Below are 15,455 nucleotides of genomic sequence, written 5' to 3'. Positions count from 1 at the left end.
AGACGGGTCTCCAACCTAATGACCTTCACTAATGCCTAACTTCTAGGGCCTTGAACCCCGCCAGCTGGCACGACAAAACTCACCCATAGTAGAACAGAAACCACCAATAAGTACAGGGGAGGGAGGGTGGTAAGATTTCCAGATGTCTGCTGTTTACCTACCCTTTCTAGGGACTGTCCTGCCTACAACCCACTACATACCCCTCCCGTCTTATCCATATAACCAATTAGGTCAGCACCTTTCCTTCTTGCATCCTTCAAACTTGCCAAGCTCTCCACCCTTGTCCTCCACTCCCCTTTTAACCCAGCCACTGTCCCTCCATCTATTTCTTCTGGATTTTCCTTCGGGACTGACTATACAGTGCTGAACAGTAGGGATGAGCTTAACTGCCCTGTGTTTGGTTTGGCAAAGTTTGAATGCCAAACCTGAACCCCAATGAAATTGATGGGAGCTGAATCTGTCAAATTAAAATGCCAATTGTTTAGGCTAAAAGGCAAGGAGTTATGTAAAAATAGCAAACTGGAGGTGGTCTATTCAGCCAGGAGCGGTGATTAAAGCACTGACATTTACAAAGATAAAAGTGTTTCCAATTGCTGGCAAATTACATTTTCTTCTTGGCTTCTTTCTTTAAAAGTAAAAACAGGGCACAAAGATAAATTTTTGCAATGAAGTTTTGGCAATGATGCTTCATTAGTCTGCAATTTAAACTGTATCTTTTTTTTCCCTTGTACAAGTCACTTTTCCTGTAGCAAAAGAATTGCATAGAGCTGTGCCCCCCCCCCCCCAAAAAAAAATAAATAAATAAATAAATGCATATCAGACTCTTTTGAGCCTGGTACAAATGTAACAAAAAACAACCAAAAATGCATGAGGTCCCTATAAATCCATAACATACCCTTAATTCTAGCAAGGAGGTTGGTTGGCCAGGAAAGGTGGGGGGGGGGAGGGCAGGCCACATGCTCTTAATATGGGGGTACCTTGCAAGGGGGAGCTCCCTTGCAAAGCACCTTGTTCCATGTTGATGAGGACAAAGGCCACTTGCCCACAACCCTGGACGTTGGTTGTGGGGGTTCTGTGGGGTTGGAGCTGTCCTTGAAGTCCAACATCCAATTGCTGTCCAAATCTTGTAAATTTCACCTTCATAACATCTCCAAAATATTCCCCTTTTTAACCAATAAAGCCACCAAGCTTTCCTTTCACTCCATGGTTATCTCTCACCTTGGCTCTTGCAACTCCCTTCTTACAGGCCTACCTATGGCTATCATGAATGCTGCTATCAGACTCATCTACCTTACAACCACAAAGTGTTCACCACCCCTCTCTACCAATCCCTCCACCATCTTCTGATCACACAACTAGTATAATTCAAAATACTAACAACATACAGTACAAGGTCATTTATGAGTCTGCCCCAAGCTACATCACCAATATTGTCTTCCAGATCTTATCTCAAACTGTCCACTATGCTCCACCCAAAACCTCCTCATCTCTAACTCCCTTGTCTGCTCCTCCTATGCTCACTTCCAGAACTTCTCCAGAGCATGCCCCATCCTCTGGAACTCCCTACCTTAATGTGTCTAGCTATTTCCTACTTTGTCTACTCTAGATTAGAGTCTGATCTAGTTCAGGGTGAGAGGTCAATGTGTTTCAGGTTTTAGTGTTATGGGTAGGAAAAAAAAGCAAAATGTAAACTAATAATTCTGGACTCTACTACAGGTATAAATAATGTCAATATGCTGTATGTGGTATCACTGCAGTTTATGAAGTAGCAGAATTTATTTTGGATTGTTCTTTAGTGGTGGGTCCTGGTAATGGCAAGAAATATATAGCTAAAGTTCAAAACTATTTTTTATTATTTTTGGCAAGTTTTACTTTTTATAAAAAAATGTATTAACATTTGTCCTGAAACAAGCAAGATATAGTTCATCTGGATACATAAGTCATTGTAATGATATATACAATTTTAATTTGTTTCAAAGTTGCAAAACTGGTTTCAGCCATTAACAATTTTTTTCTTCATCATTGAGGGGTTAAAATTGCCCATGCTGTTTCATAAAGTGTTAGTGTGCACTAACAAACAGGTTCCTATTTTTGTATCCTTTAGCAAATTTGGGGACTTCATATAATTTTCATTGTATTTGTTTCATTTTATATGACTGATATATGAATAGCGAAAAGCTACATTTAAAGACTAACTCCACTTTTTTTTTTGAGTGATCAGTGCATATTTCAGGGATTTTAACAAACTTTGTTGCAGATTTAAAGCTTTTGTTGCTCTGAAGGAATAGCTGTTTGCTTGTTTTTGTCAATGTGCACAGTGAATGTGACTTTTACTTTACTATAGCATAGTTCCACCCAAAAGGGGAAGTTCCACTTTAATTAAGGATTGGCACCTTTGAGGAGCGAAGGGGGGGGGAGCAGGTGCCAAAATTTGACAGGTACCTGCTCCCACTTCCACTGCAATCACCTAGGCCAGGGGTAGGCAACCTTCGGCTCTCCAGCTGTTGCAGGACTACAAGTTCCATCGTGCCTCTGCAAGTCAGAGCTATAACTGTCAGTTTTGTAATGTTGCAATGCCTCATGGGAAATGCAGTTCCACAACAGCTAGAGAGCCGCAGGTTGCCTACCCCTGGCCTAGGCGATCGGAAGCAGAAGTTGTCACCCCCTCCTCCCTTCCCGTAGTCTTCTGGGACACATGACAGGTACCAGAAGATTACGGGGCCATTCACAATGCACAGCGCTTCTCACGCATGCGCAGTGGGCACCTTGCAGTGAAGCCGCAAGCTGTCAAGCCGAGTGCCCACACTAAAGATGCCGGTGCCAGGGAGAGAAGAGGGCCGTTAAAACCAGCGGTGGTGAGGACGCCACTGGACCGAGGGACAGGTAAGTGGCTGTATTTTAAAAGTCAGCAGCTACAGTTTTTGTAGCTGCTGACTTTTATTTTTATTTTTTCAGCTGGAACTCCGCTTTAATCAGGTGAAATGAACATGAAGTTACCCTTTAAGGAATAGTATATCTAGTTTCATGGGAGCAAACTTCTTATTGCTTAGAGATATTCAATTAATGGTGGAGAACATCTCATTTGGAGGATCCAGAATAAAAGGATTTGTGGACTCAAGATTTTATACACAAGTGCAGTTATCATTCCAAATGAAATGGTAAGCGAGTTTTAAATTTTAGATGGAGGGAGTTGCAAACACATGGAGTGGAGTTGATGAAAGAAGACACAAAGATGTTCTGAAAATACTTTATTTGGATAACATATTTAGGCTTCAAGCACACAGGATGTTTTCTCAACCCTCCTAGAAACCTTTCCTCCTAGCAGCAATGTTTTGGCAGAAAAAACGCTTGTCATTTGTAAAAGCGTGTGACACGCTTAGACACATCAAGCACTTAGGCATTAATTCATTTCATTGGCCAGCATATTAATTTATTCTGGCCACTGAAATGATTTAATGCTCAAGTGCTAAAAGTGTATAACGTTAAGACACATTTAGACGCATTTACATGCATTTACAGGTGTGAAACATTTTTTCTGCCAAAATCCTGCTGCTTCTGGGGCACTGGCAGTAGGCTTTTTTTTCTACTTTGACACATAGGCTAACATGCAGGTACATTTAGGAGAAGCTGAAAAAATATCTAGTGTGCATGGGGCCTTATTGTTCATGTTTGCTATATCTGTATTATATTTATCTATTTTACAATCGTGGTGGCTTGGCCATTCAAATAGTCAGAGAACGAGAACACAGAAGGAAAACCGGGTGAAGATGGAAGCAACCGAAGTGGTGATTGCTCAGTGCAGGAGGGCCCCATTGGTAAGGTAAGTCTGTTATAATGTGCTAGTATGTGGTGCATACTAGCACATTATGGCACAAACCTGCAGGGGGGGTCATTAAAAAAAAAAGTTTTCTACAGTGTACTACCACTTTAACTAGTTTGTCTCTTTGGATGTCCCTGGTACCAGGGGCGGACTGACCATTTGGAAACTCGGGCACTGCCCGAGGGCCCGGGGTCAGTAGGGGGCCCCATGAGAGTCCCCTGGTACCTTTGTCATAGGCTTTTTTGAGTTTGGGCAAGGACACAGGGGCCCCATGATCCCCTATTGCCCAGGGGCCCCATGAGTTGAAAAGTGATCTGGGCAGCTCTGGAACCACTCAATCACTTTCACTTGACTGGCGTGTGCTGTCTTCCCCCAGTGGTTCCTGGGCTCTTTCACCCCTCCCAAAAGGCCACAACAGCTAAAAGTAGAAAACATCCAATCTCCTATAAGGAAGTGTACACTGTAAGTGCTCAGCATGAGCATATCCAAGTTGAAGCTGTCAAATCCAGTCAGGAGCACAGCTGACTCCTTTGCTTGGTCAGCTGGAGCAGAGGGCAGGGGAGACATTAGGTGTGTAACAGACCTTTAATGTCTCCATAAAGAGGGCCTATCACCCATCCAATTCTATCACTATAGAGCTTGTCAGCCCCCTTGGTAAAGCAATAAACTTAAATGAAGAATGCTTAAAAAATCACATTATAATAAGATTAAATCATTTTAAAAAATGAAAGCAACTTTGTTGCTCTGCGCACACTCACAAATGCAAACATGCATACAGAGTGTGCATGTGTATGTGATTACACCAAACATGTTATATATCGCCATGTATGTTGAAGTGAGAACATCATTTATGGTTTTCCCTAAACAGACGAGATGGCGTTTAAAATGTTACCTTTTGATAATCTTGGGTACTATAATTTTTCACCATTTCATAAGTGCACAAATTAAAATTGTGTCACTTAGAAGAGCTGTGGAAGAACCTCTTGCCCACATTTCCAGATAGTGGCAGGATCTCCTCCTATGCCCAACATTCCTCTGATACACAGATCACTGAAAGGAGAAGCAGTGGTGGTAGTTGCTACCCCAGTGATGATTTAGGTCAGTTTTCCAAGCACAGTGGACAGACACACCTTCAGGCAGCAGTCACAGGCCACACCTAAACCATATGAATATATATATATATATATATATATATATATATAAACCTGTGCTTATGGAAATTGTAGTAAATAATCAATAATCATAGTAAAGCGTAAACATATAGTTGCTGAACACAAAAACCCTGATACCAGGCAGTAAACAATATATTCGTAAAGTGCAGCGCTTAATAAAGTGACAAATAATTAAGTAATTAATGCAAAAAGACAGTGAAAAATGTGTCATAAAAAATAGTCCATCAAAAGATTCAAATAAAGAAAAAGTCCCCAGAGGCTGTGATGAAACAAAGGAAATCCAAACGACAGTTGTGTCACCAACCACTCATAGGAAAGGCTTACCAGAAAGGCATGACCCCCTGTTAAGACTGGTGAATCACGCTTTGTTACAAACAACCCAGAAAGCTGGACAATCGGATCCTCCTCCAGATCACCAAGAAAGCAAGAAAAGATCTTCCAAACAATAGACCTTAATTAGGGTAGCTACACCACTCAGGATAAGGTTCAGACTCGTAGTAGAAAACCTCATTTTGGAGAAATTTCCTCTTGTTTCCTATTGCATCTACAGGAAAGGACATGAAGGAAAATCTCTAAGTTATGGCTGGTGGCTGGTCTTATCTTTGCAACTCTCTCTGCCCTCTTGCAAGCCATTTTAAACCATATGATTGCAGACCACTTGGAGTCCAGTAATACATTCTAAGTTTCATGTCACAATAAACATGCTTGTTCTCTCCATCTTAAACTGCGGCTCGTAAATCTGTCTCCATGCGTATTGAGCCATACATTGAGTCTGTACAATATTTCTGGTTGTTGTCTCTAAAAGAAGACACTGTATTTCACAGTACACCCTACCTGGTCTGTCCCTCTGAAACTGTGGCCTATTACTACAGTAAAGCTGCTTATGTACTGTAGTGTATTTCATATCTGTAAAATATTTCTGTCTTTTTTCTGTCAAAAAAAGCACAGTCTAATTTTGATTTCTTGATTAAAACCACCCCCTTTTAAGCTTCCCTAAAAAATATCTTCATTCTCACTGCCAGTAGCAGAATTGTATCAGGGAGGTGTAAACCATGCCCTTTGATGCCTCCCTAAAAACATGTTCTCATCCTCACTGCTAGTACCCCGTCACTCCTCCTTCTAACCACCAGCACCCAACACTCCTCATATTCCTCCAAAAATTACATCTAAATTGACAGATATATATGTCATAAGAATTGGCAGATTGTGTTGCCTCTGTTAGCATCAAGGGAATGCTGGCAAAGCTCTATGCCAAAAAAGCCATGTCATGTGTTTTCTCCTAACTATGGTACCCAAATGGCTGATACTTTTCCATAACACCATTTATACATTTATAGCTTAATATCATCTCCCTCAATTAAAGGAGGACCCTCTATTTGCTCTATGATATACATATATATATATATATTTTTTTATTTTTATTTTTTGCATTGATACAAGTCCGCCATTGCACTACTCAGCTCCCCATGCCCTTTGTTTGGCAATCCTTTCTCTAATCTTGAAAATGGATTTACTATAGATTAGGTTTGGATTAAACTTATTGTCTTTGGACTTTATGGTGTGTTTGATAAATGTCCCATAAATCAAACACAGGTCAATTCACTAATCCCTACTCATGAGGTTTTTTTCAGTTATATAGGAACACCATTGATGTTATGATAATGGTGCCCATGATCATGGTTTGCTTTTGGCCCAGTGAAGTTTAGACTTGAAGTAAGTGAATATAAAAATTACCCATGTACACAGTGGCCAAGGAAACACAAAGACAGAACTCTGTTTTAATCATGCAGGTGCTGATAGAACATTAAGTCAGGGTTAAGGTTAGCACCAGTGCTCTCTATTCTCTATGGGAAGCACCGAATAAATCTTATGAAAACTAAATCTCTATAACAAATGGATGCTATCATTTCTGACCCTGTGTAACCTAACAGGAAGCAATCTCCCCATTAGAGAACAAGACATACATTTATAAATGTAAGCACCAGGATTCAAATGACCCTAGACTTACTTATGTGCTAAGTGAAACCACATGCAAGTGGTAGCAAACCTAAAAGCAAGGGCAAGGAAAGGAAGAGTGTATGGATATTGCGATATATCTTAACAAGTGTAATGCATTTTCATAATTCATTTAGGGAGAGACAAAATTACAGAGTGTGAACTATATTAGACTAGACCAGTGGTGGGCAACCTTTTTTTTCAACTGAGCCAAATCTCGCCAAAACCACGATTGAAATTTATTTTGAGAGCCACATTTTTAAAACTGAAAATACATAGGATGGTACACTGTTTTTAGTTTCAATAAGTTTTTATAGTAATTAATCCCCATATAGTAATTCATCCCCCATATAGTAATTCATCCCCCATAGTAATTCATCCCCCATATAGTAATTCATCCCCCATATAGTAATTCATCCCCCCTATAGCAATTCATCCCCCATAGTAATTCATCCCCCATATAGTAATTCATCCCCCCTATAGTAATTCATCCCCCATATTAATTCATCCCTCATATAGTAGTAGTAAGTAAGTAGCAAGTAGTAAGCCAAGTCCCCCCTGTGTCAATTCACTTACCTTTGTTCCGCGCGTTCCTCTCGCCGTGTTCCCGCGCCGTTCCGGTCTTCAAGGCGGACTGTGAGAGGAGCCTAGCTCCTCTCACGTTCGTCACGCTGCCCCGCCTACACACATCCTGACAGCCAATCACTGGCTATCAGGATGTGAGTGGCAGCGAGACTGGCCAATCATTGCATTTGAGCGCGCTGCCCTGGCTGTTTTTTTTTGGATCACGCTGCAGAGTCCCTGCCGCCCGAGAGGAGGGAGGGGAGCGGGCGCCCGGCACACAAGAGCCGCATTAAAGCATGTAAAGAGCCGCATGTGGCTCGCGAGCCGCGGCTTGCCGACCACTGGACTAGACCATCAAATGATTTATTATTGTGGCAATGTAGATTTTTTTTATTGAGTAACAAAATAGAAACATATTGAAAATATGGAGAATGTTTTGTCTAAAAAATAAGTAACTAGCATAATTTATACCTGTTTTCTATGGTTGGCTGCTTTAAAATATTGGATAATAGAGGCAGATATGTTCCACAGCTTCATATACATTCAGTAGCAATACATATTTTGTGCTCACAACAAGGGTGTGCATAGACAGGAACAATACTAAGGTATTTTGTAACATTCTAATGATTTTCAAATGATATTAACGGTGCCTAATATGTGCAAAAAAAACATTCCCCACTACCATCCTGAACTATTTAAAAAAAAAGATAGAATTCATGTATGGATTAATGTTATACATGCCAGATTTTATACCTTCCATCTTGGAACACATTATAGTCTTCCAGTACTGTGAATCATCCTCTTCAATGATCAGCATGTTTTACAATTGCAGATTAACTTTTGTACATCCCTACTCTTAAAGCTGGAATTCAGAAAAACAGCTAAATACACAATTCAAATACATAAGGTAGTTGTTTTTCCTGCCAAAGTATTTGTATTTCTATCCATTTAGTCCTAAAATTTACATAGTCCTGGCAGTCAGCATAGGCAGCCTAGTGACCTGAGGTTTTTCTGCTGCAGTTAAACAACACAGTGAGGTCACCTCCCTGACCCCAGCCTGTAGCTGGACAGTGAAGGAGCAGAATCAGTCTAATGAGGTCATCCATTTGCTCCTGTAAGCATGTTCATTGTCAGTAGATATAAATGAAGGTCAGCTGATTGGCTTAGAGTGCTGAGGCACAGACTCTAGAAATATTAAGATCAGCAATTTCAACCTTACTTTAATTTTGTAAGTTGCATAGTTTTTCCAGGCATTGGCCCCTAATGTGTGCAGTACATGCAGTGCACATGGGTCCCAGTGGGGGAAGGAGCCCACTTTTCACTCATTGCATACGTTGGGGATTTGGATTAGGAATTGTTCCTCACTGCAGTGCTTTCTTTTTGTCTGTAGCCTGTCCTATGCAGCCCTGCAGAAAGGAAATTCATGTATCCTGGAACTGAACCTGCCCTTTGAAGGGGGCAGGTGAAATCCCAACAATATGCTGATCAAGTATGCACATAATACATATGTATGCTAGGCCTGTCTTCAAATCTGGACCAGTGGATGCGTGTGTAACATAAATGTAAGAGTAGAATCATTTTATCAGTAGTTGAGATGTGAGGTGATCAGTAGAAATATGTAATTGTAGATCTAGTTTAGGTATTAAAGATAAGTGTTCAGTATTCAGTCAGATACATATGTTCACCAATTATCATCTGAAAGGACAGAGCAGCTAGATGTGTTACCTAGATGCTATTAAAATGTTCTCCCCGATGTAGCCAGAGTTTGCCACCTTCTTGAACCTAAAAGAAGAATCCTAGTCATTTCGGCTACAAGAGTCAACAGGAGACCAGGAGAAGGCTCCAAAAGGTATACTAGCTTTGAGTTATATCCACAGATCAGAGGAATCTGTTTCATCTCTCATAAAAGCTAAAATATTAGTTGCAGAGAGATGAATATAATTCCTTCTGATTGGACACACTTTAGGCTACATCTACATGTAAAACTGTATTTGTAGCCTCTGTAAAAATCCAGAGAAACACACAAAATGGTTATATAGCACCTGATTATGACAGATGAACAATGATTGGTACTGTCGCGATCAGACTGATGAGCTGGTGTCAGAAATCCTATCCCTGACCCAGTGATCCAAACCGTTTCTGGCCCATTCGAAATTGAACACTTCAGAACACAGAGGCCCTGATTCACTAAGATGTGAGTGTAATAGCAGAGACTGACCATTCAGGCAGACTCCGGTCAATCAATCAGTCGTCTGACCAGCGTCTAGCAAGCTCATTGACGAGCGTCTATTGACTACTTTGCTATCACTGGCACATTTTTAGGTGCAATACCGGATATGTTCGCTAGATGGCGCACAAGCGCGGGCTTTATTTACATTGGCGTTTTCATGATGGCAAAAGAATTCTTAGAATGTTATAAATACACCTGTACACCTGTATTAGAATTTTCTATTTTCTTCTATTTATTTTCTTGCTGTGTCTCCAAAATGATCAGGAAACTAATGCATTTACTAATGAATGTCATACATTCTGTACTCAAATGTTAAACATTTACACACTTATATCTCAAATAATTTATATACTTCTAATTTCCCAATATAATTATATATCTTCATTCTCTTTAATCACGTAACTATTCTATGGTAAAGACAAGTGCAGCGCTATAAATGCATGTGATCAATAATGAACGCATGTAAAAACCAAAAAGTGCAAAGAATTGCAACAATGATGTAATATTGTAAATGGTGCTAAAATAAGTTCATAGAATCATTCCTGAATAATGGCATGTCCTTCGTGTGAGAGTACCAACTCAGAGAGTGCCTATGAATGGCACGTGTGGTCTCTCCGTGACGGACAGTAGTGCATGAACTCGTGAAAGGTAAACCACCCTTGGGACTGGTCTACACTCACCAGAACAAAAGTATTAATGTGTATGGGTTATACACTCCACACATCTGGGGTGCAGCGGTATGCTGGCAGTTATGGGTTAGTCATCCAGCTCCATCCATCAGGGTGGGTGCCCAAATGGTCCTGGGGAGGAATTAGCTCAGCCACAGGAGCCAGAAAGGTGCTCAATAGTGTAGTACACTGTCACAGGGGTGGATGACCTTTCACGAGTTCATGCACTACTGTTCGTGGTTATATTTATCTTGTGTAATACCATTTTAGTAGTCTATATAATTTGACCAGCGCTCGCTCTATCATTTTTAAACAATGGAACTATTCTACATTGTAGCTCAAACTGTGTCTCCCACAGTGGTTTAGTGGTTAGAGCTCAGAACTTACAGCACTTGGGTCATGGGTTCTAATCCCGGTCATGGCTACATCCTAAAAAATGGAGATCAATTTTCTGGGTTGTGTCAGTGCCAGGAATATTGATCAAACAATTATGATTTTGCCTAATGACTAGAAAGTGGATGAATGTACTCTTCTGCCAATTAGGAAATGTGCCATTTTCATGCCGTGTATATTTCATTGTAACATTTTTCTCTTTTAAATCTGTCTCCTTATACAACTTGACCCCCTCCCCCACCCCGCCATCACCTGTCCCATATGCAAATCTATGGATCACCGCCCCACTCTTTAACTATCTATTTACTGATCAAGTGAATGTGTCTCATTTTCTATCAGCTACAGCTCAGATCTCACATTATTATACAATTGCTGATTGTATCTCACCACTAGTCTGATTGAATTCACAATTCCTGGTCAGTCCCGTTCCCTGACCTCTAATAAACTTTAGGGCCAGTTCACACTACATGTGTTTCAGTTGCTTTTTCGGCATCACAAACGCACAGAAAGAAGGTTATATGGTTGTCAATGTCATAGTTCACATCAGCGCTTGCATTTTCAGTGCATTGCAGGTGCTGTAAACAAAGTTGACCACGCTGCATTGTTTCTGCACAGAACTGTACTGGAACACATTGAAACGTCCTTGAATGTACTAAAACGCACATGTCCCTAACTACATTGAATACAAAGAAAATAGAAAAAAATAAGTGGAAGGGATATAAAAATGCAATGTAAACATGTCCAAAACGCATTCAAAATGTACTGGAACACACTAAACATGCATGCCAAAAGGGCATGAAAAAAACCCATCAGGAACACATCTAGACTGTTTCTATAGTGTGAACCAGCCCTTAGGACTTGTTCACACCATTGGTGGTGCAGAAACGCATGCAAGAACACACATTTTCCAGCACAGCAAAGAAATGCAATGCCCTATGTAGATGTGCGCAGGTACCATGATGAAAACGTTGTTGCACCTACACACGTCTATTAAAAACAGCCCCATTCACAGCCACAAATACGCATGGCACCACACTACTGTGCGGTTAGGTGCGACACACTTGGAAAATAACATAAAAATAAGCCAACATGGCTAAAACATATCTTGAAAATATGGGGACTCTGATATCCGGCGACAGTCCGTTCACGAACGAGAAGCAATTCTGCACCCTAAAACCAACATAGAGGAAAGGGATGGTCAAATTGCTGTGCTGCTTCCAAACCACCTCTGGCATGCCAGGGTCATTATGCAGGTCCTCGATGCCAGTTCTTGCCTGCAGCCACAAAATATCCACTGGCCACAAGTGAAGGTGAGTGGAGGACGTGAAGGTGGATTTCTACCAGCTTCAACCGCAAGCAGTACCACTCCTGAAAAATGAGAGCAAATAATCATTGACACGTCATCATGACAGTCAATTCTCAGTGCAGGCTATCTAGAGTGTCTTTCCTTTTTAACCATTTCAAGAGTTCAAGGAAACATTCTTGGAGCATCTACTGTGTTTGGAAAGGCCAAAGGTCCCCCCCCTCCCCCAGGCACACTAATGCTTATGCAGACCATAGACGGGGAGAAAAACGGCCGATTTTTCTTTTAAAAAATGAAAAATTGGTTGTTCAAGCGGCCGACGTTGCCAGCAATGGTAAAAAAAAAATCGGCCGATTTTCATCCCGTCTACAGCCGGCAAAAAGTGTCTCTGCAGAGAGCTCCGCTATTTCTTTGACAGTTCCTTGACATTTACAGCGGTTGCAACAATGTATCTATTTGTATCCATTTAGGATACAGATGTTTTTATTCGGAAACAAATAGATACAATGTTGCAACCGCTGTAAATGTCAAGGAACTGTCAAAGAAATAGCGGAGCTCTCTGCAGGGACAGTTTTTGCCATACTGGAATTCCTCTCATTTTTCATCCTTCTTCTTCTTCTTCTTCTTCTTCATCATCATCCTCTTCTTCTTTTTCATCATCATCCTCTTCTTCTTTTTCATCATCATCCTCTTCTTCTTCATCCTCTTCTTCTTCATCATCTTCATCCTCTTCTTCTTCATCCTCTTCTTCTTCATCATCTTGATCATCATCATCCTCTTCTTCTTCTTCTTCATCATCATCCTCTTATTCTTCTTCATCATCATCCTCCTCTTCATCATCATCTTCTTCTTCTTCTTCATCATCATCATCCTCTTCTTCTTCATCATCATCATCATCCTCTTCTTCTTCATCATCCTCTTCTTCTTCTTCTTCTTCATCATCCTCTTCTTCTTCTTCTTCATCATCATCATCCTCTTCTTCATCATCATCATCCTCTTCTTCTTCATCATCTTCTTCATCATCATCATCATCCTCTTCATCATCATCCTCTTCTTCATCTTCTTCTTCTTCATCATCATCATCATCATCATCCTCTTCTTCTTCTTCTTCATCATCATCATCCTCTTCTTCTTCATCATCATCATCATCATCCTCTTCTTCTTCATCATCATCATCATCCTCTTCTTCTTCTTCTTCATCATCATCCTCTTCTTCTTCATCATCATCCTCTTCTTTTTCTTCTTCATCCTCTTCTTCTTCATCATCATCATCCTCTTCTTCTTCTTCATCATCATCCTCTTCTTCATCCTCTTCTTCTTTTTCTTCTTTTTGTCTTCCTCTTGCAGGTCACTGCTCATGTGCAGATTTTTTATCAGTAAAAAATCGGCCAATTTGCCCATCATTGCCGCGAAAATCGGCCGATCGGCAAATTCGGCCGTTTTTTTTTCCAACTTTACCGAAAAAAAAAATCTGCCAAAATACCGAAAAACGGCCGAACAAATAGCCCACTAACGATCCGAAAATCGGCCGATTTTATTTTCGGACGAAAAATCGGCCAATTTTCGACCCATCTATGGCCTGCATAAGATATGGTGTGGCCCTAGGGTCAATGTGTGTTTAGAATACTTCCAAAATGCACATACAAAAACACTCCATCCAAATGCATGTTGCATTTCTATAGCATGTTAAACAGAAGAAAAATGCACTTCCATAATGTTAACATGCGCAAGTAAAAGTAGACAAAATCCACATCCTTTTATTCTGGCTTCACATACATGCATTGTGGTCTAACACCGCACTCCTGGGCAAATCACATGCAATTTGTGTGCGTTGCAATTAGAGACAAACATTTTGCACACCTCAAATTGCACCGCATCCGGGCCAAAAATGTGCAGGACCCTTTTTCAGGGTATGCACATGTATTGTACTGTCCAAGGCATTGCACACTAACGCATTGCACACTAAAAATGTCAAATATGTTAGTGTGTACAGTGCATGAGTGTAAAATGCGTTAGTGTGTACAGTGCATGAGTGTAAAATGCTTTAGTGTGTACAGTGCATGAGTGTAAAATGCTTTAGTGCACACTGCAGTGTACAACGCATTGCACACTGTAATACACTGTAATACCGTGTACACCCACACATTGTAGACTGTAATGCACTGTACACTGTCATGCAGGATGGAGCTACGCATTGCACACTGTGATACGCTGTCCACTGTCATGCAGAATCCAGCAACGCATTGCACACTGTAATACCATGTACACCAACACATTGTAGAATGTAATGCATTATACGCAGTATACATGTCCAGATATTCAAAGATTAGCCATGAAGGCCTAGCTGGTTACCTATTGGGCGACCGCAGATAGCCGAATAACGCTACACTGCATCCAGGCAGCTCTGGGAGGGTGTCATATGACATCCTGGCAGAACGCGCTCTCCGTGATTGCTGTGTCCTAAGGACACAGCTGATCACGTGATGTGGTAAAGGCCAATCACAGCGGCTTTTTACCATGTGATCAGCCATGTCCAATGACACGCTGATCACCGGGAAATGCATTTGCCGGGTCTTGGCTGCACTTTCATCACGCTATCAGAATGTGTGGAAAGTACTGCCGAGAACCAGCAGTTATCAAAGCAGGGGTCGGCCCCGATGATCAGTGCCCACCAGTGCCACCCAACAGTTACGCCCACCTGTGGCCAGCAGTGCCACCCACCAGTGCTGCCTCATCAACGCACATCAGTGTTGCTAAATTACCAGTTTACCAAATGTTATAATATAAACAGACTTTAATTCATTATGAGCTATTTTGTGGTTTATCGAGCAAAAAGTAAAACACACAGCAGCAAGTCAATACCACCCAAAGAAAGCTCTATTTGTCTGAAAAAACTGATATAAATTTAAGATGGGTACAATGTGGCATGACCGCACAATTGTCATTCAAAGGGTAACAGTGCAGAAAGATGAAAATTGGCCAGGACAGGAAGGGGGTAGGAGTACCCAGTAGGCAAGTGGTTAATATCATTGACCCATCAATACCCAGGAGCTAATGTACAGATAAGTAGCATGTGCACCAAGTGAGATTCTGCTAGGCCCCACCCACAAAATTGCAATTACCTGTCCCTCACATGTTATAAACATGTTTGCAATGGCCACACTTACTGTACATATAAGGATCATCTCCTCAGTTGATAACTGTGCTCTCGCCATGTCCAAATGCCAATAAGGTTATCAAAATTTTCAACCAACACAAAACCTCCAACCACTTGTCATCCACTTACACTCCCCACAACCACTTCCGAGTG

Source organism: Staurois parvus, unplaced genomic scaffold (genome assembly GCF_062004578.1).
Source record: "Staurois parvus isolate SC_StPar_1 unplaced genomic scaffold, SC_StPar_1.0 ptg000372l, whole genome shotgun sequence".
Lineage (NCBI taxonomy): Eukaryota > Metazoa > Chordata > Amphibia > Anura > Ranidae > Staurois > Staurois parvus.
This window is presented reverse-complemented; position numbering follows the sequence as displayed.